The sequence below is a fragment of the Nannospalax galili genome, unplaced genomic scaffold (assembly GCF_000622305.1).
Source record: "Nannospalax galili isolate Female #2095 unplaced genomic scaffold, S.galili_v1.0 scaffold364, whole genome shotgun sequence".
Classification (NCBI taxonomy): domain Eukaryota; kingdom Metazoa; phylum Chordata; class Mammalia; order Rodentia; family Spalacidae; genus Nannospalax; species Nannospalax galili.
Genome location: NW_008352752.1, coordinates 2,095,504 through 2,115,607, shown reverse-complemented (window position 1 = coordinate 2,115,607; position 20,104 = coordinate 2,095,504). Strand labels below are relative to the sequence as shown.

Sequence of the window (20,104 nt, the reverse complement as noted above, 5' to 3'; positions counted from 1 at the left end):
GGATTACACTTCCCAGACATTAGGCTTAAGTCTATATAAAATTTATTTAGATAATTATTTCTCATTGATGATTTGGTTCCTAACCAGAAGGTGCTACTCAGATGTAAGACTTCAAATCTTGGTCTCCAATACTGTAGTGCCCACCTGAAGCCAAGGGAGACAACCAGCTATTGTTCTAAAATGATGGATAAATTTGTTTTCTCCCCCTATCTAGAAGCCTTTGAGAGGGAGTTGACACTGATTCTAACCACTTTAACAGCTATCAAAATACCTGAAAGCAAATTGTAAATCCATTACTCTAGAGTCCAGCCTTGGAAGACAAAAGAAAAATGAAGAGGAACCCAATAGATGGATGCCTTTGGAAGTCCGTGTCAAGAAATTCCAATGGACTCTCATATGAACATTTGAAAATTGCCCTCTTCTGACTTTTTCTAGTTCCCTGTCTAGAACCTGTAATGCTAATTACTCTTGCCTTTACTTCTCCTTCACATCTCCTATTCTCACTTCAGGGACTTTCTTTTTCCCCTAGAGATATATGCAATTTGGGAGTCTTTTAGATAGGCCCACTGAAGGGGTACTCCAATTGCCTAACCCTGCGTCCCTGTTCAGCATAGAAGGAGCCAGAGTGGTCTGTGTCCTGATTCCCTATTGGCAATTTAGGTAATCCCTTCAGAGGATGGTGTGATAAGAATTAGGAGGTAGGAATTGGCTAGGCAGTTAGGGTAAAAAGACCCCAAAGAAAAGTAGCCAGTTTCTAGGCTAAAAGTCAACATCTCCTTGGGCCTGTTAGCAACATACTCTGTTCCAAAGGCCAAAAATGCCAAAAGTATTTGGGAGTTTGTATCTAATCCTTAAAAGATTTTAGGGTTACCTCTTCAGAGAGGGGAATGTTAAGAGTAGCCAAAGCCCCATAAAAATAAATAAAGGTTAGAGTAGCCAAAAGCCCCATAAAAATAAATAAATAAAGAAGAAGAAAGAGAACATGAAGTTAATAGAAAAAAGTAATGGAGAGATATGCAAAGAGTTGGAGGGGAGGGAGTGGGCATGGATTTGATCAAAACACCTTATATGCATGTATGAAATGCTCAATAAATTATTTATTAAAAAAATTTAAGGTAGGGATGATGGTTATCACAAATGTATTATTATAATGTAAAACATTGAGATTGGGCCGGGTTTATATGCATGTATGAAATTCTCAATAAATTATTTATTTAAAAAAAAGAATATGGATTTGTATTCAATGAGCATCTGAGAATGTAACTACTGCAACTCCTATGTACTAAGCTCACTGACTTGAGTCAATCAGTGCCAAATCTCAGCACTAGTCTGAGGCAGAAATTATGCAGAAAATGACATTGCAAAACATTACATTACTAGCTATTAAATCACTTTAGCAGGAAGTAAGAGGGGAAAACTGAATTTCCAGAACAACAGTATTAAGCTGTTAAATGCACTTTTCAAGTCTATATATTAGAAAGGAAGTATTAGTGAAGAGGTATGTGCTACTCTAGTTCCAGCACTCAGAAGGCAGAGGCAGGTCTAGCTCTCTGAGATCAAGGCCAGCCTGGTCTACACAGCAAGGTGAGGTCAGCTGAGGCTACAGGGAGAAACCCTGTATCCAAAATAAAAAAATTTTAAGTAAAAAGAAGCAAGACACTGCATGAAGTCCCCTGTGCTGAAACATTCAGCATAGAAATCTATACAGTCAGAACAGAGATGAGGGAAGTATAAAGTGACTAATGGGAACAGGTCTTCTTTTAGAGTAATGAAATGTTTTGGAACTAGACAAAGGCTGTGACTACATAATTCTGTGGATGTCAAATGACGAACTGTTAATTTCATGCTATGTGAATCTTATCTGAATGGAAGGCATGAATAAATAAAAATAAAGCTAACATCAGTTATAAGCCATCATGTATAACTGGGAAGATGCTCTGAGCACACAGAAATCAACTCTGTAGTATCCTTCTCCAATTATGTCTAACTTCAGTCTGATCATGAGAAAATATTAGACAAGTCCAATTTGAAGGATATTACAAAATAACCCATCAGTATTCAAAGGTCTCAAAATTATGAAATGCAAGAGAAAACTAATATGACAAGTAAATGCAATATGGATTGCTAGACTGGATCTTCAAACAGAAAAAGGAAACAGTAGGAAAACTGGCAAAACAGAAGTAAAATCTGTAATGAACTAATATAACAACATATTAATTTCTAAGCTTTGAAAAGTATACCACAGCTATATAAAGCTCCTTTAAGGTAAAATTAGAGGAACCTGAAAAGGGCCATTATTTCTGCAACTTAAAAATTATTTAAAATAAAAAGTCTGAGGAAAGACGATAAGGAGCATATATAAAGCCTAGTAACCAATTTTAACACCTTCCTGAATACAAACTAGGAAAATATTGAAGTAAATTCTTAAGAGGGCATTCTAATGGTAAGAATGAACTAAAAAAATTTTCATCTGCTTAAAACAAACACATTCATTTTTGGATGAAAGGGTAGTTTCCTCAGTCACGTCTACATAATTACAGCCTAGAAATCAGGTTAAGTATAATTTAAACTAATATGGGCATTTTCCAACAAAAGCTTTCAATTTAAAATAAGCAAAGGTCCTCCAAAGAAAAAGTTAAAAGAAAACATTGCTACAATTCTTATGGTTGCTACATTTTGGATTTAACATTAAAATGGAGAAAGCAAACAACAGCACAATTATAGAATAACGCTGATAATTTTGTTCAGTAACTTTATTTTAAAACTGCAACCTCACCAGGTGTGGTGTCACATGCCTTTAATCCCAATACTCAGGAGACAGAGGCAGGCTGATCTCTGTGAGATAGAGGCCAGCCTGGTCTACATAGGGAGTTACAAGCCAGCTGGGGCTACAGGAGGGGGCCCTGTGTCAAAATGATCTTTTTAAAAAGTGACAGAAAAAAACTTAATAAAATAAAATTCAATTTAATGTTTAAGCAAGAACAAAACATCCATAACCTCTTCTCTATAACTGCATTATAATAAAAAGCTTAAAAAGAGATTTTGTGTCTGGACATTAAACGCCTTGTTATCATGCCATTATAAAAGGTATACTATTCTACTAAAAGTTATTCTCTTGAAAATGTATTTGCTAGTCAAAAGAATCATTCCTTGAAATGAAATTCACCAAAAAATATTTGACACACTTTCCAATTTGATTAATCATAATTAACATATTAACATCCAAATACTATACACAAACATAGGCAACTTAAATATTAAATATCATAAGACATCAAATTGATTAAGTCTAATTTCAAAAAAGAATGAGACATATAAATTAAAATATCAAGGCTTAACATCCACACATTCTCAGAAGGATTCAACCCTGGTACTACTTTGAATCAGACTTCTAGCCCCTAGAACAATAAAATAATAAAGCTGTTTTGAAGGTCCACAAGCTGAGGTAGCATTAGTGCAACCCGGAGAAACTAACATAGCTCCTACACATCAAATGAGCCCCTGCACCTTTTCCTGTACTCCCAACAATCTGACCTTGAATACCATTCAGAATCTCAGCCCCTACAAGGTACTTTACTGCAAAATGGCAGGCCCATTCACCCCTAAAAACTGCTGGCTTGAACCCCAACTCTACAGTCTGTCTGCCTGCCTAGGCTTTACATCCCACCTAACAGTGAACTGTACTTTAGGACCAGGCTCAGATTCAATAATAACAAGATCCTTCACCAACTGACTTAATAGGACAGGATATTTCCAATTCTCTATGCTTCTCAGACAATTTGAACTAATAGTATCTGGAGACAACTTTCTGTTTTGGTTACTGTATCAAGAAAGCAACAATTTTGGTGTGGCGGTGCAGGCCTTTTATCCCAACACTCAAGAGGCAGCAGCAGGCAGATCACAACCCAGCAGAAATAAACAGTCTAAACAGTGCACTATCATGCCAGGCTGATTTAATAATTTTGAAGAGCTGCCTTTTTCTCAGCTGGGAATCTTTTGTCTTTTACTTTCCTTCACTGACAGAATTTCTTTTCCTTTAGAGATCTCGCCTTCTTTTTTCCCTGTACCTGTAATACTCTTCTCCTCTTGTTCAATGTACCTTGAAGCTTCATTCTATGAGATTTCTTTTGTTCTGGACTGCAGGAATAAAATAACTGTCATATGTAATGAAAGAAAAATCCTTGCTTCTCTGTAGAAGTTAAGGAAGCTTGATGCTCTAGGTGCTAATGGTACTCATCCTATAAACATGTAGAAACCTTGCCTAAAAACAGAAAGACAGATAAATCAAGCTGCCTCCTTGTTTTTAAAGACCATGTCCTAAAGGTTCACCTACCAAGGGAATTTATGGTGGGGGGGGGGGGAGAATGCCATTCTGGAATATGGCAAATTATTTGGAAATTATTGTTATTCAAAATTGAAATAGTAATCTTGGGTTATTTTTAAATAGACTCTCAAAAGAAACGCTTTGTAAATTTATCACATTTATGTATTTGTTCTATGTGTGTACGCATACACATGGAGCTCAAAGGACAACTTGTATGAGTCATTTCTGTCCTTCACCTGAGTTCTAGGGACTAAACAGGTCATTAGGCTTGCTTCCAAGCACCTTTTCTCCTGAGGCATCTTGCTGTATTGGGAAGTACTTTTATAAAAGGTATTTGAAACTAGGAAACAACTTTTCATATTTTTTTTTATTATAATCTTTTAGAAGTCTAATGTTAAGCTTTCTTAAATGCACTAAGAGGTCAATCACAAAAAATATAAGTGACCAGTTAATAGATAAATAAATAATGAGCTCAGAATAGTTTGAGTACATAAAACTACTTACAATTTTCAATAAAGAAAAATTGAATTGTAACCCAAGGGTAGGTTAATTTGTACAAATCTTGAATAATGTCATATATATTTCTAAAACAGATGCTTAGAGACTCTGCAAAGACACTCGCTCAATCAGAAGCCAGATTAAAGTTCCATCTGGAGCCTAATGGCTCCATGGTTCTATTACAATTACCCCAAGTCACCAAAGTGAGCCTTAGTGGTTGTACATCAAAAAACATCTCTTTGGAGAGTCCTGTCTCTAAAACAAGAAATTAAGGTCATAAAAATAATTTCACGTATGCAGTCTAAGATGCAAAGATTCAATAGGCATTAAATGCTACTGCATGTTTTCAGTGGCACTGAGTATTTCCCTTTGTGATTTTCAACAACTATTCCATTTAAAAACAGTTATGGAGATTTTGCATCATCACCTTAGCTTGACATGAAGACAAAATTCACTTCTAGCCTTTATTCTCATTCAGAAAAACTCAAAACATACAGAAAATTCGGTTTCATTCTCTCTCATGTTTATTTCAGGCATAGTGTCTCAAGTCAGAAAAATTAAGTATTTTAAATAGTTTATCCCCTAATGATAATTCTGGGAATTATCTCAAACCAAGTAATTTCAGAAAAGGAAGGAGCCTGGAAAGATTTCAAAGACCACCATATAGGGCACTGTTTTTCAATGTTCCATTGCCTGAACGAAACATGAACCTATTTGTTTAAAACATTTTATAGCAATTTGAAAAAGTAATGAACTTTATTTTGTCCCTGTTCTTGTTTGCCTCTAAAGTAGGCCACAGCCCAGTGTGGAAAGTTGAATTTCACTTGTGTTTACTGGCCTGACAAGGTGTTTCCATTTCACTTTAGTTTGAATGCATTTAGATGAAACCCAGCCTCTCTGATTAAGTGGAAAGATATTTGCATGAGTTATCTGGTCAGTCCCAGAAGGCATCTGAGTGCTCAATTAAAGATCTACTAAGCTGATGTTTCTTAAACTGTTAACACCCCCTTGGTGAGTAATAAAAGCAATTTAGTGAATTGCTTTTTTTAATGATCTAGCTTTGCATGATAAGTAACACATGACACACAAAAAGTAAAATATGTTCAGTGTGTATGTGTGTATACATGCATATATATCTGTAGGATGGGTATTCCTAATCCAAAAATTAAAAATGCTCTAAAAACCAGAACAGTTTGAGTCTTGATATCAACAGGTAGAAAATTCCACATCCATATTCACGCAAAAAGGTCCCAATGAAAATGTAGGTGACTAAAAGTATTATAAAAATTATTTTCAGATATTTATAAGATATATATTGAACATAAATCAGTTTCATGCTTGAACTTCAACCCCATCACTAAAATCTCTCTTATGTATATGCAATTATTCCAAAGACCACAAAAATTCAAAATCTGAAATACCTCTGTTCCCAAGCACTTCGGATAAGGAATACTCAATTTGCATCTTCATATGGATATGTTTTTATATGTACTTTATTGTGACTTGAATTTTATTTCTTTAAAAAATTTTTTTTCATTACATTTTCTTTCTTCTTTTTTTCTTTCTCTCTCTCTTTTTTGTATGTGTGTATTGGGTTTGTGTATGCCACAGCATGCATGTGGAGGTCAGAAACAACTTGCAGTAGTCAATTCTCTCCTTACATGTTATGGGCCCTGGAAAAATCAAACTGCAGGTAGTTAGACACTGCAGCAAGTGCCTTTATCCACTAAGCCATCTCCTTGGCCTTTAAATTTGCTTCTTGCTGTGGCTCATGGCTTCTGTGAATGAACAGCATCATATCAAGCCAGTGTCTTCATTTCACAAATGCTGAGGCTAAGACTAATGTCACAGCCCACTGGAAGCAGTTTCAGTGTTCCTTCTGTATCTGGGATTGTGAATTTGGTACAGATTGAGGGCTAAAATCAAACACATAGGAAATACAGAATATGCCTCCAAACTAGTATTTTTAAAGTCTTCAATCAACTTGTTTTTGAAGTATTTTAAAATTTTAAACACTAAAGATGAAAACTTTCAATAGAAAAATATATATTTGAGCACATAATAATTAAAAGTGGTAATAAATCCCCCAAATAAAACAGAAGACAAAACAATATTCTTCAACTCATCAACTTTAAAAAGATCAATATAGCTGGGCATTGTGGCGCATGCCTTTAATCCCAGCCCTTGGGAGGCACAGCCAGGCAGATCTCTGTGAGTTCAAGGCCAGCCTGGTCTACATAGTGAGTTCCAGGCCAGCTGGGGCTACAGGAAGACCTTGTCTCAAAAATAAATAAAAAGAGATCAATATAAAAATAAAGTCAGGAACAGGTGGGCACATGCCTTTAATCCAAGCACTCTGAGAGGCAGATGGATCTCTGTTGAGTTCAAGGCCAGCCTGGTCTACAGGAGTTCCACTCTAGCCAGATCTATACAGTGAGACCCTATCTCCAAAAAATAAAGAAAAAATTACTGACAAAATTTGCCAGAAAAGGTGAATTTTTATTAGATATAATTTAGTACTCATATAAACATGAGAAAAATACCTAAGAGGCAAATAATATGAAGAGATAAATGATAAAAACACACAGCATTACAAAATAAACTTAAGGCATGATACCATATTTCACCTATAAAATTAGCACAGATGTTTTCAGCTAAGTATCAGTACTTCTGCTAATACAAAAAATGCTAGGAATTTCAAAATTAGCTACTGGGAAAGCAACTTCTAAATTTTGGCAATAACTATTAGAAGAGTTATAATTACCTTTCTAAGCAGTAATTCCATTTCTGGAATTTATCTATGGAAATAAAAGGGACATATACATATGTCTGCATTATTTAAAGTATTTTGACTGTAGTATTACATATAATAGTGAAAATTTCTAATGACTGAAACTGTGTTCAACAAGAACTAAAGAAATTACTATTATCTAAACAACAGAATGTTATACATACTTAAAATCTACACGTAAAAGTAGTACAGATTCACAGTTCCTGCCCATAACATGCTATTAAGTGAAAGACATGGATGTGTAAGATCCCATTTTTTTTCCTATGTAACAAACAACCTTTTAACCCTCCCTAATGATTTTAGAATAAACTCACAAACCCATTTTTACAAATAAATTTTTATTATTTTTAAGCAAGAAGTAAGATTTTTTTTAACATGAAGAGAAAGGAGAAAGGTAAGCAGAACTAGATGCAGGTAAACACATTGCAAAGTTAAGCTACCTAGAGCCACTAGACTTCTGAAATGACTCATAAAAGGTTTTCTGAGAAGGAAAATGAAGCAAACTCCTCAATATCTAGCAGTCATATACAGAGAGGGCATTAGTCACAGACCTCATTTCTATCCTCTGTGCACTCTGAAAGTGAGGGCACAGTTAATAAAAAGCTTATCTCCTTCAGGAATTCATATGAAACAGACGACAGGAGCAGCAGACTCCCTCCCACAGGAGGTTAGTGAGGACATCCTCAACTGCAATGCAACGCCACTGAAAATGACAAAAAATGGCTACCTTGAGCTCCTACTGTAGCAAAAAAAAAAAAAAAAAAAAAATACATGCAGTCAAGGAAAGGAAAATAAACTCCTGAGAAGGAAAAGAACTTTGGTCATTAGATTTAATTCTATATACTAAGTGGACCATTACACCACCTTGTAGATAGGAGTCTGGTATATCAACTTCAGCATTTAACTATCTACTTAATATTTTAGTTCTATGTCCCATATTCATATTTATTTGCTCGCTCGCTCTCTCTCTCTCTCCCTCTTTCTCACTCTTCTTTCTATGTCTGTCTGTCTGTTCATGTGTGTATATGTATGTGTGTGTAGAAGAAAAAAAAAAACCTTAAGGTATCCATTCTATTTTATAAAGATGTCAAGCAATTAAAAGGTTAGAATTTAAAATTTCAACTATCCTTAATACTACATACTTAAAATGGCTAATTTCCCTAATATACTGATTTTCTTTACTCAAAGATCATATGATGCAAGCAATCATATGATCTTTGTACAACAGGACCAAAGACATTTCCCTGAATGTTATTTACAGTTTTACCTCCACTGAGACACACTAACCAAAATTTCAAAGAACCATTTAAGTTCATCAGTATTCTCTTCATAAAAATGTAATCCTATGAAAGTCAAAGCCTATCAGGTATTTATAGAGGTCAAAAGACAGTCTCACAACTTTTCCTCCTAATATTTCCCACAATCTATAGTATGAAGAAGAAACTGAAGATGTTTCACATTTTAATTTGGGAACAACAGCTTTCAAAAGCAAGGCATGCTACTGAGGACATGACAGATGTAAGTCTCAGCAAAGGGTAGCGTTTCCATGGCCTACACATGTGGGAGTAGTAAACTGAAGTACCTTTGACTAATGGAAGAGTTCCATTTCACTTTTAAGAATATGAAGTTTCAAAGATAAATTTTTGATTATTTTAAATTCTTTCCAAGGAATAGCCTGCATACTGCTCTACAGAATAAACTGTTTTACTTTCTCACTTGACTGTATCACTGTACTTTAAGCATGTGTACTGACCTAAGAATAATTAAAATGTAAAATAAGTCAATAAGAAGTGATAAAAGGAAAAACATGATTTAAAATCTTGCCCATGTGACAAAAAAATTCTACATATTAATCACCTTACCATAGATTTAAATTATAAGCAACAATTACCAACTGAAAAAATGTTTTTTAAAAAATATTTTCAATAAATGCATATTCATCAATAGTAATACAAAAGCAATGATGGAGAAATAAAAAACCTTGAGACAGTACTCCTGGCTCTACTATCTGTTATCCATGTTTGATGCTAGCCTGGACTACAGAGCAAGACACTGTTTCAAAACAATCAGAAAACTAAGTAAATACAAATGTATAAACAATGTAAATACTTTTCTAACAGGCATTACAGATTTTAACAGTAATTTTTAACAGTGACGCTATTTGATTGCATGAATGAAATTAAAGTTTGCAATTTTTCCTGAGATAGAGAGATGCATTTCACTTTTTTCTTATCCAAAAGGGATCTATTTATAATAAGATACCACTTTAAACAATACAAACACATGTACGGCATTAAAATAAGAAAAAGAACAACAACAATGAAAACATTTCAATGGTCAAAGCTAAAATATCAGAATTCCACCACTATATCAATTAAGGCTCTTAATTATAAAAAAACAAACATTATTTTGGTTAATCTAATTCAAAGAGCAACTTTTCGTCTAGGTACTAGATAGCTCAAAAACACTGAAACAAGGTTGGAGAATCACACTTATATAACCAAGGACGATTAAAGAAAAAGATCTTGCCTGAAGTCTAAAATGAAGCCTGCAAATAGAATGAAACTTGCATCAAAAGCCACAAGCCAGGAAGTGGCATCTCATCAGTAGCTCCTTAGTTTCATGTTCAAGCTCTTACTAGCTGCTGAGATGTAGCTCACAAGTTATAGAAGGACCTCATGACAGCCTTTAAACTTCCTGACCCTTGAGAGGTAGCAGGTAGCCAGACTCCTGCTTAACAAGAAAGGGGGGTTGGTAAAGCCCTAGACAGTGGAAACATACAAAATTCAACTTTAGGTAGCAGACAAACCAAATTCAGCGCATTGTTCCTCTCTATGAAAGTTTGTGAACTGAAAGTTCTTAAAAACCATTGCACTTCTTTAATGTTATCAGTTTTGCGCAGTGTATTTTCAAGGAAAAACTTTATTCTTCCTACAGTAGTTTTATCAACCAATACTAGACTGAGTAATTTGAATGGGGTCTAGCAAGTTTCTTAAAAAACTATAAGTATTGCCTCTTGCTTTATATTCTATCCGTCTGCTAATTTGGTTTCTTGCTTGCCTTTTTTGCTGCAGCTGTGCACCGGGTTAACTGTTTCAATGGTTTTCCTACAATAACTCACAAATTTTTTCCTGATCAGTGTGCTGTATGATTGGTTCTTTGTTCCTAAGATAATTATTTTACATTTGTCTACACTGAACTGCATTTGCCATCTGCTGGCCCAATCACCTAAACAATCCAAATCTTTTTGAATCTGATTGCATTGTTCCTTGTTATTTCCCTTAGCTCCAATTTTAGGATCATCTGCAAACTCCAAGATCTTTTCTTTAAAGCTTGGGCACATTTTATTTTAATATAGAAGTTTTTTTTAAATGACCCTTTATATATTCCAGCTGAAATCTTCCTCCAACTTGGTAAGTTTCCATAAAGCTTATCCAAAGACACCTTCTGATTTTAGAGTCAAAATGTTTCTGGAAACAAAACTAAGTAGAGCCCATCTCATCTCTGTATTGCCAGGCTATTAAAGCATGCATGCCTAAGTCTGAGCCTCTTCAAGGTATAAAATTACTTAAAGAACATAAAAATTCTGTTCTCTACTACAAACATTCATGGTGATTTTATTTTGTAATATCTGTCCTAAAGTACATATGCCAAAATTTCCAGCCTTCCCTATGTATGCCATTTCATGTGTCCATGAAAAATATTTCTTGTGCACACATCAGTTACTAGCATTAGGTACACTGCTGTTTTTTGATGCTTGGTCCAAGTACTGAACTCTAAATCTTCAGGTTCTGACAATGATTTCAGATGGTAATTTCTAGGAATCATCCACCTCTAGCATTCTAAACTACCTTTTATCAGAATAACACACTACTTCCACCATTTTTAAAATTTTGCTACATCAGATTACCCAGGCTCCAGTTAATTATAAAACCACCTACAATCCACTATCTATGTTAGCAGTGCTTTAAAATTCATACACTGTACATATTTATTTAGTAGATATGCTTGACAGAATTCTTAATTATGATGTAGAGGACTAGGTCCACCTTTAGACCCAGGATGAATTTTCAGATACAAAAACTTCACTGCTTTTATAGTACAATTAACTCCCTCCAAAAGGCATTAAATATTTTTAAAATTAATTTAATGTATTTGCCCTCATTTTACAATTTCAAGTGGTAGGTGCAGAAGATACAGATGTGAACAAAGATCGTGCCTTCAAGAAGTTGGGAGTAAGATGTAGGCAAGTAGAAATAAACTATCAAAGCAGAGAAAGGAGAATTTACTTCTACTTTATCAGGTAAGTTTTGTGAAGGCCACGCCTTTGAACATGATGAAGTTTTTCGAACATTAACAGTGAATTGCAAGCTTTTAGTTTTTATTGTTTTTACTTTATGCATATAAGTGTAATGCCTGTGTGTAGGTAAGTACACTTGTGTCATGCAATGCCTGTAGAGGTCAGAAGAGGGTGTCAGATTCCCCTGGAACTGGAGTTACAGAAGGTTGTTAGCCACCATGTGGGTGCTGAGAATTGAACCTGGGAACTCTCCAAGAGTGGCCAGTGTTCTTAACCACTGAGCTATCTCTCTAGCACCTAAACTGCAAGCTTTTAAAAACTGAACATCTCACATAAGAAGATTTTTAACTTCATTTTAAAAAAAAATCAGACTCAGCAATTCTAAGCCCACTTCCTGAAAAGCTCTCTATGTGGTCATCTTCCACTAACCTACTTCCTTCCCCACTTCTTGCCATTTACCGAGTTCCACTGGGACTAGGATTTTTTATAATCCCTGAATAGTAGCAGTCAGATACTGATTCAAATTTCAGCTCCCCACTACCACGCTGTATAATTCCAGCCAATTCATTTGACCCTCTTAAAACTTCAATTTATTCATCATGACAAAGATAGTAACTGCTTATAATTCAAGGGTTAGAAGTAAAACAATATTCCAAGTGTAGTGGCACACGCCTTTAATCCCAGCACTTGAGAAGCAGAGGCAGGCGGACCTCTGTGAGTTCTAGATCAGCCTGGTCTACATAGTGAGTACCAGGCCAGCTGGGGCTATATGGAGACCCTGTCTCAAAAAGACTAAATAAATAAATAAATAAATGCAATACATATAGCATCATACCAAAAATTAAGTGTTCAATAAATGAGCTATGATTAAATTGTACTTCCTAAGCATATTTAGGTAAGATATGCCATCAATATTTCTTTCCTTTTTTAGACCAAAAAAAAAAAAAAATCCAAAATCCCTATTACCTTCTCACTGAATAATGTTTTTGTAAAACAAGGTAACAATATAAATTTCAATATTGAGCTGTTATATAAAAATGAGTAGATCCTTACAAATAATTAGATATTTTAAGACACACTCTACTTCTTTAAAAAAGGTTGTTATAAACAGTAGTAGTTGTTCTCAGAGGGCTGGCATACAAGTTTTAGGAAATGTTTGATGAGGAGAAGCAAGCCAGTAAGTCAAAATTTGACTGAATACATGGCCACTTACAATCTTACTTCTTATATATGCAGTCTTAAGAGTTCTCAACCATCCCTTATTTTTATATTAAAGTTGAAAATCTCTAAGACAACAAGTTACTAGATACAAGTAGAAACAAACCTCAAGTTCTGAGCTTGAACACAAACTCTGATAGCAAGGGAAGAGCTCATTCAAATCACAAAGCACGCACATTATGTGCTTGTTCACTATTTATTTCTGAAGGAGCTTTAGAGTACAGCTGTCTCAGGACCAAGAGAACTACAGCAGTGAAGACTGTGCTTCCTTAGCAACTCTTCTCTGTAGCACAGAGAATCTCGGCAGCTGAGTTAGGACCCACGTAAATAGGTACCTTTTCAGAATACTGACTACAAACCTCAGCCATCAAACCAAAGAAAGCAGAGTGGTCAAACAGCAGCAGAAGTTCTCTGTTAACAGAACCAGAAAGAGGACCTGATCTTTAGCATACTAATCATCTCCTTTGAAGGCGATTTTAATTAGTCTGAGAATAATAGAAAAGCTCAATTCTTCAAGTACTTAATTTAACAAAGAGATGAAGCCAGTCTCCCCTGCTGAAAGTAGGAGAGATTCCTTCCCCAATTCTCTACCAGACTATAAAAATCTTTTCACCACACTCCAAACAATAAGGAAGACCCAGCAAATCTGACTTAAAGAGAGTAATTTCCTCTCCAACCTAAATCAACTTTCCACAAACTTGCCTCTGATAACCGACTAAACAAGCTGCACCAGCAGCATCAAGGGAGGGTGTGCGGATATCCAGCAGGTGCTGCAGTTTATCACAGAACCGTCTAAAATAATTGCAAGTGACAACCAGCACTACCACAAATGATTTATTAGTCTTTCACTCAGCTTTTCAGCTTCCTCAGGGCCAGAATAAATAATTTACCAACTCTCTATCTTCCAATCATTAATTCTTTCCTCTGCATCCAAACTACATTTAACTCTGCTAGGTTCCATGGAATAAAGCACACAATAGGAGTATTTTCCCAAATATAGAATTACCTGACCACATATAAAGACAAATTTGTCTATCAAATAGTACAGTGCAGAAGAGGTAAGGGTGCAAAGTCAATGACTGCAGTGGAGTCTGAAGGGTGCCCATGGAATAAAATAAGTGAAAATGAAAAAATAGGGCTTAGCCTAGTGCTCCTCTCTTAGATGAGAGGTTCCAGTGACTATGCATCAAACCAAAGGAACAACCCAAACACCTGATATGAGAAAGACTTTTTCAAACCCAAGTGTCACCAAGGTACAGTGTCCAATTCTTTGGCTGATTGACTGTAACTGAAGAAAATGCCCCACAATTTATAAAAAAAAAATATTGTTGGCCTCAAAAAAGGAGGTGAAAAATTTTAAACCTGCATATATAGAAAAAATTTCATGCAAAATAAACTCAATATAGAACAGAAAAAGGAATCTTCTTTAAAGCATTTTATTAATTAATTTTAAATTGGTTTATGAGAGCTGTGGTGGCACATGCCTTTAGTCTCGGCACCTCTGTGAGATTACAGCCAGCCTGGTCTACACAAAGAGTTCAGGCCAACTGGGGCAACAAAGGAGATCCTGTTATCAAAAAATAAAATAAAATAAAAAATTGAAGAACTATCTTCCCAAAATTCTGATAATGATATTAAAAGGTGTCTATTAATTATGTAGAAAAAGCAAAGAGAACAACAACAAAAAAAAAAATCACTCCCAAAATCCATTTTTGATGTAAGCTACTCTTGTTTCATTAAGTCAGCATCTATGATTAAAACTGAGATCATTTTGGGTACATAATGTATTGCATTGTTAGAACAGCATCTGCTTATACAGCATAAACATATTTCAGCTTCCCAAAACTACTGATACACAAGAAATAATACAGACCTAGCAATTTTTCTTCAATTTCAATAAAAAAATTCTCAATGAAAAAGTAAAAGCATTAATAGTCTAATACCTGACATTCTCTAAAGTATCTTCAAGCTGTTGAGCACAATGTCAAGCAATTTCATAAATTAGTGATTTCTCTTTAATGTCTACAGAATGCACCACAACACAAATGTTAAGTGTATACTATTTACTTAAATGTAATTTTAAATTTATTTATTTATTTTTATTTTATGTGTATGAGTATTTTGTCTGTATGTCAGTAAGTGTACTACATGCATTCAATGCCTGCAGAGGCCAGAAGAGGGCATCAGATCCCCTGGAACTGGAGTTACAGACAGTTGTTAACCACCATATGGGTGCTGGGAATCAAACCAAGGTCCTCTGCAAGAGCACCACAGCTCTGAACCTCTCAGCCATCTCTCTAGCCCATTAAATATACTTTCAGATATATGGCTTCTATCAAATGATTTCTCCCTAAATAAAAAGTGAATTAAAGTAAGATAGATTAATAATTATAAATTTGAATCTAAAGAATTTAATTCAGATTACAACATTTTTAAATGATCTCTAAAAACAGTTTCAAAAATGTTCAAAAAAGTTTTCAGTCATTAATATTTAGTCATACTATTAATATTGTCTTACTTATGCACGAACCAAGCATATGTATTAATCTGATAGAATAAAGCAATAGCTAACCTTCTAGTCTCACACAAGCTAAAATAAAGCAAAACTGCAAAAATCAGATACATCTTTAAATGGATATTTGTCAAACTATTTTTAAACAGGGATTATGCAAGTTTTATATTAAGAGGTGAGAAGGGTTGGATGCCTTTAAAATTTAAAAAAAAAAAAAAGGTACAGGGCTTTTTGCCATGAAATGAAAGAGCCTTGTACTGATGTACTGGCACCAAACATCTAAGGATGCTCCCTGTTGCCAAAGCCTTGACACAACACTGAAGAGTTGACGAAACCTTGTCTTTTGTGCTTAAAATACTGGCCCTTACAGAGCCCTGTGAATATGTATGTAGACATCTGTATAAAGTATGGTGACCACTGTCAGTCAAGAGAAATAGGGTGCTAGAGAGATGGCTCAGCAGTTTAAAAGCACTAGCTGCTGTTGCAGAGGACCTGGGTTCAGTTTCCAGCACCCACATGGTAGCAACAACTGTCCGTAACTCTAGTTCCAGAGGATCTGATGCCCTCTTCTGGTCTCCTCAGGCACTGCATACACAAGCGCCATTACATACATGCGCACAATCATACACTAATAAAAATAAATCAAAAGAGAGAAAATTAGATGCACAAATATACTGATGAAAGGATGGGGAAAAAATATTCCAAGCAAATGGCTCTAAGAAGCAAGCGGGTGCTGAAATTCTGCTACTTGACAAAATAGGCTTCAAATTAAAACTAATCAGAAGAGATAAAGAGGGTCATTTCATTCTAATCAAAGGAATCAAGGCGGTATTACAATCATGAACATATATGCACCCAACTCTGGTGCACCCCAATTTCATGAAAACAGTAGTAAAGGACTACAAAGCACAGACTACCCCAATTCAGTAATAGCAGGTGACTTCAATACCCCACCATCTTCAATAGACAGGTCAACTGAACAAAGAGGAGGGAGGTATCTGAATTAAAAGACATCTTACATCAAATGGACCTAATAAGACACCTACAGAATATTCCACCCAAGCAACAAAAATACACTTTCTACTCAGCAGCACATCCAAATTTTTCTAAATCAACCACATTCTGGGACACAAAACAAACCAACAAATACAAAAAAAAAAAAAAAAAAAAAAAAAAACAACTGAAATAATTCCATGCATTTTATCAGAGCACAATGCAATAAAGCTTAAAATTAACACCAAAAGCAGCTCTAGTAACTACACGAACTCATGGAGATTAAACAACACACTCCTGAATGATAAATGGGTCAAATAAGAAATTAAGAAAGAAATGAAAGTATTCCTGGAACTAAATGAAAATGAGAATACAACACAACAAAAATTCTGGGACACTTTAAAAAGCAGTCAGTCCGAAGGGGGAAGTTTATAGTTCTAAGTGCCTACTTTTAAAAATCAGAAAGAACACATGTAAATGATTTAACAATACAACTCAAGATACCGAAAAGGCAAATAAACCAAACCCAAACCTAGTAAACAAAAAGAAGTAACAAAAATCAGAGCAGAATTTAATGAGATAGAAACAAAGAAAACAATACAAAGAATCAGTGACTCTAAGAATTGATTGTTTGAAAATTTAAACAAGATAGACAGATCCATAGTCCAGTTAACCAAAAGAAAGAAAGAAAGCAAATCCAAACTAACAAAATCAGAGATAAAGGGGGAAACATCACAACAGACAGCCAAAAAGTTTCAGAACATTGTAAGGGAATGCTTAAAAAACCTATACTCTATTAAATTTGAAAAATCTAAAAGAAATGGATGAATTTCTAAAGTCATAGATACAAATAAAGTTAAACCAAGAAGAGATCAACAGCTTAAACAGATCCATAACAAATAAGGAAATTGAAACATTAATACAAAACCTCCCGACTAAAAGAAGGCCAGGCCCAGATTGATTCAGAAAATTCTGACATAAAAAAAGATCTACAACCAATACTGCTAAAATTATTCAAAAAGATAGAAACAGAGGGACAATTCAAAAACTCTTTCTAGAAGCAAGTATCACTCTAATACCAAAACCCGGTAAAAACACAACAAAAAAATACAACTACAGGCTCATATCCTTAATGAACATAGGTGCAAAGATACTCAACAAAATACTTGCAAACTGCACACAGATCAAATCAAAAAGATCATTCACCATGATCAAATCAGCTTTATTCCAGAGATGCAAGGAAGGTTCAATATATGTAAATCAATAAATGTTATAAATCATATAAATGGGACTTCAAAGACAAAAAGAACATGGTCATTTTAATAGATGCAGAAAAGGTCTTTTGACAAAATCCAACATGCATGTTAAAAGTCCTAGAGGGAACTGGACTGGAGGGAACATACCTCAACATAATTAGTTATATACAACAAACCCGTAGCCAACATCATTCTAAACAGAGGAAAACTGGAAGCATTCGCATTAAAATCAGGAACATTAACACAATGGAATTCTACTCAGCAATAAAAAAAAAGATGAAGTTATGAAATTTTCAGGTAAATGGATAGAACTATAAACTGTTACTCTTAAGTGAAGTAACACAAATGCAGAAAAGCAAGCGATGTATGTTCTCCCTCATTCACAGACTGTAGCATCAATCTCTTATATATGAGCATATATCCTAATGCAACAGCAGGAGTCAGGAAAACTATGAATAAAGGGAATACTTATATTAGTTAGACTAGAACTTGTAACTTGCAAGTGCCCAAATGTCTTTTCTTCAGTCTGTATTTTTTTTTGTATGATATACTGAGACTAATAATGAGATGTGATAACTACACTGTGGATATTCTTTTATTCTTTAATATAAAAATTTTCCATAAATGATTTCATTAATACTCTAATTTCTATTTAGATAGTCAAAATCAAATATAGAATCTAGTAGAGCCTGTATTTAGGCATTTAGGCAGCATAGTATTTCAAATTATTAAAGACTTTAACATGCCTTTAAAAAAAATCCTAGAGCAAAACAGGTCACCTTTTTCGCCCCCTTGGAGAAAGCTTCGCCCTGTAGCCCCAGCTGGCTTGGAACTTGCTATGTAGACCAAGCTGGCCTCAAACTCACAAGGGATCTGCCTGTCTCTGCCTCCTTTTTTTTGTTTTGGTTTTTGGTTTATTTTGGTCTTTTTGAGACAGGGTCTCCCTGTAGCCCCAGCTGTCCTGGAACTCACTATGTAGACTAGGCTGGCCTTGAACTCACAGAGATCCACCTGCCTCTGCCTCCCAAGTGCTGGGATTAAAGGCATGCGCCACCATGCTTGGCTCGGCCTCCTTTTTTAAACTTTACAAACTAAATTTAGTGAGGCTCCATTTAATAAGTCAAGAATTCATATCCATATTAACAGCAAATTTTGCAACTAGATGGGGTATAAGATAATTGTAACACATTATATGAATAACTGTGGTTGCTCTGCTAAAATATCAGTACAGAGACCCAAACTGCTTCAAATGCTATCCACAAAATGGGTGAGGTATGAAAACAATGTGTTTAGCATGTCCTCTAGCTGTACTTTTACTTGTCTTAATTATAAAGGATCTACTATCAGCGCCAAACACAGATCATATTATCATTCTTAGAATTATAGTAGTATTGCAGCAAATGCTTCCTACTATGAGAAGCCTGAGGGGGAATATATACATACTTCTTTCCTTTGCTACTAGGCACATGAAGAAAAAGAGTTCTAATATTAGACACATGAATGAAGATAAATAAGAATCATTGCAGAAGAATTTTTCGAAGTTCTTGGGGGCTGGAGAGGTGGCTGGCTCTCTTAGGAGCACTGGCTGTACTTGGAAAGGACAGGGGATTGGGTTCCCAGTACCCAAAGGCAGCTAACAACTGTAACTCCAGTTCCAGGGCATCCAACACACTCTTCTGGCCTCCACAGGCACTGCACACATGTGGTGCACATACATAAACATAAGCAAAACATACATATATACAATATATATATGTATATATTCAGGAGGTGGAGGCAGGAAGAGTATCAGGCTTGGTGTGCACACAGGCACCCCCAGGACTCTGGCAGAGGTCAAAAGTTATCTTCCACTACATAGTGAGTTCCAGGCCAGCCTGGGCTACATGAGACCCTGTCCCCTAAGACTTTTACTGTGGCTAAAGAGATAGCTCAGCCATTAAGAGCACTGGCTACTCTTCCAGAAGAGCCAGGTTCAGTTCCCAGCACCCATATGGCAGCTAACAACTGTCTTTAACTCCAGTTCCAAGGGATCTGACACCCTCTTCTGACCTCCGTGGGCACTGCATACATGCAGGCAAGTTCTCAATGTACAAAAATACTTCTATGGTTACCTAATTCAACTTACCAAGTCATCTCTACTCTAAACACAAATACACCTGAAATTAAAATTTTATAATCTAATTATGGCTTTAATAATGTAATTTTTCATGAC

The 20,104-nt window shown here is 35.2% G+C and overlaps 1 protein-coding gene across 7 annotated transcripts in view; it reads right to left on the bottom strand.

Moving 5' to 3' along the window:
• Nucleotides 1-20,104, bottom strand: part of Tbc1d5 (TBC1 domain family member 5) — a 545,935-nt gene that overhangs the window by 482,418 nt on the left and 43,413 nt on the right. The window contains exon 3 of one of the 7 annotated variants that reach the window (XM_029554510.1): nt 7,587-7,620. The exons of the other annotated variants lie outside the window; for them this stretch is intronic. The gene's annotated coding sequence lies outside the window, so the exon portion shown is untranslated. The remainder of the gene's footprint in view (nt 1-7,586; nt 7,621-20,104) is intronic. 7 annotated transcript variants of the gene reach the window in all.